Here is a 5,778-nt window from a genome sequence, read left to right on the forward strand (position 1 = left end):
AGAGGATGTGGTTGGAGAGAGGGGTGTGCAGAGAAACTGAGAGAGAAGGAGAACAAAAGGGAGTGTGAGAGAGAGAGACAGAACAAGAAAATAGATGTTGTGGTTGGCTGAGAAGGAGAGGGGAGAGAGAATTGATAGTTGGCTGGAGAGAGAGAGAGAGAGAGAGAGAGCAGGAGATTGTGTTCCTTTAGAACGCTTGTTATCAGTATCAGATTACACACAGACACTTAAAAGACAGGCCTCCTCCATCCTCCCCGTCATTCTCACTGCTCATAGTTGACCACACCATGGTATATTGAAACCACAGCCCTCCTCCTTCCTCTAACTCAGTCCAACACCACACATTCTTCTAAACCACGTGGAATAACCATAGAATGTTTATTGTGCTTCGCTAATAGCAAATGGTTGTTTATATGTGTGTGTGTTTGTGAACATGTGTAACGTTATATGAAAGACAGCATTTACACCAGTCAGCCCCAAAACACTCAAGACATGGAAAAGAGCATTTACTTATAATATTTAATTCAGTAATATTCTGGAAAACTACATTTCACAGCAGGCAAGGGTTTTTACCTGAGTTGTTCACAGCCTAAACCAACAGACAGTGTCATGCATGTGTAGCTGGGAAATGTAGTCATGACACTGCTCAGGTTATGGGATTTTTGCACTGGGCTAAAATCATTAAATACAATTTTTCGCTTCCTGAGATGAGGGGGATAGTTTTACAATTCCTGGACAGAATATTCTTTGAATACATCGGTATGAATTATCTTCATACTTGATTCCTGTGCTTTAAAATAGAATAGAACGAGCGTATGAGAGAGAGGAACGGAGGGCGGTAGAGAGTTCACAACCCCCCTCCACACTTTACCCTCTCCATGTCCTTCCCTCTCTCTCTCCTCTCAGGCGCGCCTCAGTCTGATCCTGAGTCAGAACTGGGTGGGGTCGAGGCCACCTCCTCCTCATCTGAACCCTGAGAGAGAGAGAGCGAGAGAGAGAGAGAGAGAGAGCGAGAGAGAGTAAAAGAAGAGGCGTGAACATGATTAAACAAAACAATTGTCTGAAATGCCATACTTGTAGCAAAATGTTTTATATGTGAAGTGCATTGTGTGTGTGTGCATATGTCCTCACCTTGCGTTTGCGTTTACCCTTGCCTCTGTCTGACTCTGAGGAGCTCTCTTCGCTGGAGATAAACTCCCTGCTCTTAAAACTGTCGTTTCCTGTCGTCCTCTCCCTCTCCCTCTCTCGCTCCCTCCCTCCACCAGACGTCCCATTCTTATTCTTCTCATCCCTCTTCCCTCCCTTCTTTTTCCTCTCCCTGAACACATGAAAAAGAGGAAGTGATAGATTAAAGACATGATAAATAAGCAAACATTCAGACAAAAATACTTCAAATATGATGCACCTTTTGCTGTTATGTTTAGCAAAACTCTTACATGATAATCTATGATACTGTAAGGACCGACGCTGAAGACGAAAAGCAAGTACAGGGAGTGAACATTTAATGAAACATGGACAGGAAAAGAAAATGGATAGCCGTCTGGACAGGGGAAAACAAAACGACAATAATGCTGACACGGGGAACAAACTGAGGAGCAGACAGATATTGAGGGGCAATAAACAAAGTAAAGGAGTTCAGGTAAATCCAATGAAGCGCTGATGTGCGCAATGATGGTGACAGGTGTGCATAATGAAGGGCAGCCTGGCACCCTCGAGCTCCAAAGAGGGGAAGCGGGAGCAGGCGTGACAGTACCCCCCCTCTAGGGGTGCCACCTGGCATCCCACTTGGGCAAGCCTGACGGGCCTGCCGAGGCATGGTGCTGGACTAGCCGGCTGAGGCGTGAAAGCCCGACGAGCCGGCTGAGGCGTGGAAGCCCGACGAGCCAGCTGAGGTGTGAAATCCTGATGATCCCGCTGAGGCGTGGGAGCCTGATGAGCCGGCTGAGGCGTGGGAGCCTGACGGACCGACTGAGGCATGACGTGGGATGGGAGCCTGATGAGCCGGCTGAGGTGTAAGAGCCCAACGAGCCAGCTGAGGCATGTCGTGGGATGGGAGCCTGCTGACCCAAACGAGGCAAGAAAACCTCTCGAGCCAGCTAAGGCGTGGAAGCCCGACGAGCCAGCTGAGGTACCCCCGGTTCCACAGACGGCGGCACCCACACCCGACGTCACCACCAAAACACAAACTCCCTGATGATTCAAATAGTGGTGTCAGCATTCTGTAAGGACCGACGCTGGAGACGAGAAGCAAGTACAAGGAGTGAACATTTAATGAAACACGGACAGGAACAGAATATGGACAGCGTCTGGACAGGGGAAACAAAACGACAATAATGCTGACACGGGGAACAAACTGAGGAGCAGACAGATATAGAGGGGCAATCAACAAAGTAAAGGAGTCCAGGTGAGTCCAATGACCGCTGATGTGTGTAATGATGGTGACAGGTGTACGTAATGACGGGAACCCTCGAGCGCCAGAGAGGGGAAGCGGGAGCAGGCGTGACAAAAACCTAGTCCTGGATTAAAAAGCATGCTCAATGGAGAATCTCAATTAGAAAGGATTTCTAGTCTAGCAGTATGCTTAATCTGGGTCTGGGAAACCACCCAACGTTATATATACTGCAAATGATATACATGTAGTGCATCAATTGTATCTACACTCTTAGAAAAAAAAGTTCTGGATAGACCCAAAAGGGGTTCTTGTGCTTGCTTCATATTCATAGGTTGCACCTCCGTCACTCGGTGGTGCCCTAAAGTGGTGATAAACCCAGTCATTCTGGACAGAGGCTAACTACTGTTAGGTCTAAATTGCATTACAGTGCCTGGAAATACAATGACATTGCTAAAGTAGTCAAATATTTAGTAGGAAACAACTTTGCCAGCATTATCATGTCATCAAATTTACTTTAGACAGATTGCAATGTTGTCATTAGCTAGCAAAGTTTGTCAAAAATAGCTAGCAATGCTAACATTAGCGAGCTAAAATCCGGTGGCCTCTCCTCAATCTTAGCCAGCTAGCTAGCTGCATCTAAAGTCAATCTGGTGACATCGAAATGATGACAAAAAGTTTTCCTACTAATTATTGTCTCCTTTTGAATGTCATTGTATTTCCAAGACACTGTAATGCACTGAAAGCACAGTCGGGCATCAGTCCAAAATGAACGTTCAAAACAATATTGTGATGAAATATCCAAGTCATGAATATGGCACCCGTAAAGGTTCTATATAAAGCCCTTTGTAGGGTTCTTCGATCAGAACCCAAGGGCTTCTTCTCACTGAACCAAAATTGGTTCCATATAGAACCCTCGGGTTTCCTACAGGATTCTATATGGAACCAACTTCGGTTCTATATTGAATCTTAATCAATCAATCAATCAACCAATCAAATGGATTTATAAAGCCCTTTTTACATCAGACAATGTTACAAAGCGCTATACAGAAACCCAGCTTAAAACCCCAAACAGCAAGCAATGCAGATGTATGTGACAAACGTCGTAGAGAGGAGACCAAGGTGCGGCGTGTTCAATATTTATTATAACTCAGAACACTAAACCAAAACAACAAACAACGGAAAACGAATGTCACGTTCTGCAGGTTATACTGAGCTGTACAAAAACAAGATCCCTCACTGAAGGAGGAAAAAAGGGCTGCCTAAGTATGATTCCCAATCAGAGACAACGATAGACAGCTTTCTCTGATTGGAAACCATACTCAGCCAAAACAAAGAAATACAATGACATAGAATGCCCACCCCATATCACACCCTGACCTAACCAAACAGAGAAAAACGGCTCTCTCAGGTCAGGGTGTGACAATGTATTTGTATTTATTATGGATCCGCATTAGCTGCTGCTTTGGCTTCCTGGGGTCCAGCAAAATTAAGGCAGTTTATACAATTTTAAAAACATTACAATACATTCACAGATTTCACAACACACTGTGTGCTCTCAGGCCCCTACTCAACCACTACCACATATCTACAGTACTAAATCCATGTGTATGTATAGTGCGTATTTTACCGTGTGTGTGTGTGTGTGTATGCATGTGTCTATGCCAATGATTGTGTTGCTTCACAGTCCCCGCTGTTCCATAAGGTGTTTTTTTTATCTGATTTTTAAATAAAATTGTACTGCTTGCGTCAGTTACTTGATAAGGAATAGAGTTCCATGTAGTCATGGCTCTATATAGTACTGTGTGCCTCCCATAGTCTGTTCTGGACTTGGGGACTGTGAAGAGACCTCTTGTGGCATGTCTTGTGGGGTATGCATGGGTGTCCGAGCTGTGTGCCAGTAGTTTAGACAGACCAACTTCAACATGGTTGGTGCATTCAACATGTCAATACCTAAAAGTAGTGATGAAGTCAATCTCTCCTCCACTTTCAGCCAGGAGAGATTGACATGCATTTTATTAATATTAGCTCTCTGTGTACATCCAAGGGCTAGCCATGCGGCCCTGTTCTGAGCCAATTGCAATTTTCCTAAGTCCTTTTTTGTGGCACCTGACCACACGACTGAACACTAGTCAAGGTGCGACAAAACTAGGGCCTGTAGGACCTTCCTTGTTGATAGTGTTGTTAAGAAGGCAGAACATCACTTTATTATAGACAGACTTCTCCCCATATTAGGTACTACTGCATCAATATCTTTTGACCATGACAGTTTACAATCTAGGGTTACTCCAAGCAGTTTAGTCATCTCAACTTGCTCAATTTCCACCTAATTTATTACAAGATTTGGTTGAGGTTTAGGGTTTAGTGAGTGTTTTGTTCCAAATACAATGCTTTTAGTTTTAGAAATATTTCGGGCTAACTTATTCCTTGCCACCCACTCTGAAACTAAGGGGCCTAAACAGGGGCCTAAACTAAGCAAGGGGCCTAAACAGCTACCCTGGGGGATTCCTGATTCTAACTGGATTATATTTGAGAGGCTTCCATTAAAGAACATCCTCTGTGTTCTGTTAGACAAGTAACTCATTATCCACATTATAGCAGGGGGTGTTCAGACATAACACATACGTTTTTCCAGCAGCAGACTATGATCGATAATGTCAAAAGCTGCACTGAAGTCTAATAAGACAGCCCCCACAATCATTGTATCATCAATTTCTCTCAGCCAATCATCAGTCATTTGTGTAAGTGTTATGCTTGTTGATTGTCCTTCCCTATAAGCATTCTGAAATTCTGAGGTCAATTTGTTTACTGTGAAATAGCATTGTATCTGGTCAAACACTTTTTTCCCCCAGAAGTTTACTAAGGGTTGGTAACAGGCTGATTGGTCGGCTATTTGAGCCAGTAAAGGGGGCTTTACTCTTATTGGGTAGCTGAATGACTTTTGCTTCCCTCCAGGCCTGAGGGCACATGCTCTCTAGTGGGCTTAAATTGAAGATGTGGCAAATAGGAATGGCAATATCGTCTGCTATTATCCTCAGTAATTTTCCATCCAGATTGTCAGACCCTGGTGGCTTATCATTTTTTTCACCTCTTCCACACTGACTTTATGGAATTCAACAGTACAATTCTTGTCTTTCATAATTTGGTCCGATATACTTGGATGTGTAGTGTCTGCCTTTGTTGCTGGCATGTCATCCCTAAGTTTGCTTATCTTGCCAATGAAAAAGTAATTAAAGTAGTTTGCAATATCAGTGGGATTTGTGATGAATGAGCCATCTGATTCAATGAATGAAGGAGCCGAGTTTTCTTTAGTTTAGTCACATGATTTCTTAATTTGCAGTACATTTGCCAATCAGTTGGGCTGCCAGACTTAATTGCCATACCTTTTG

At 43.8% G+C, this 5,778-nt stretch overlaps 1 long non-coding RNA gene across 1 annotated transcript; it reads right to left on the reverse strand.

Moving 5' to 3' along the window:
- Positions 1-505: 505 nt before the first annotated feature.
- LOC106602644 (uncharacterized) lies at positions 506-1,266 on the reverse strand. The gene is made up of 2 exons (XR_001328261.2): positions 1,132-1,266; positions 506-973 (listed from the first exon to the last, which is right to left on the reverse strand). It is a non-coding gene; the product is annotated as an uncharacterized lncRNA (long non-coding RNA).
- Positions 1,267-5,778: the final 4,512 nt, after the last annotated feature.

The sequence above is a fragment of the Salmo salar genome, chromosome ssa04, assembly GCF_905237065.1.
Source record: "Salmo salar chromosome ssa04, Ssal_v3.1, whole genome shotgun sequence".
In the NCBI taxonomy this organism is placed as follows: Eukaryota; Metazoa; Chordata; class Actinopteri; order Salmoniformes; family Salmonidae; genus Salmo; species Salmo salar.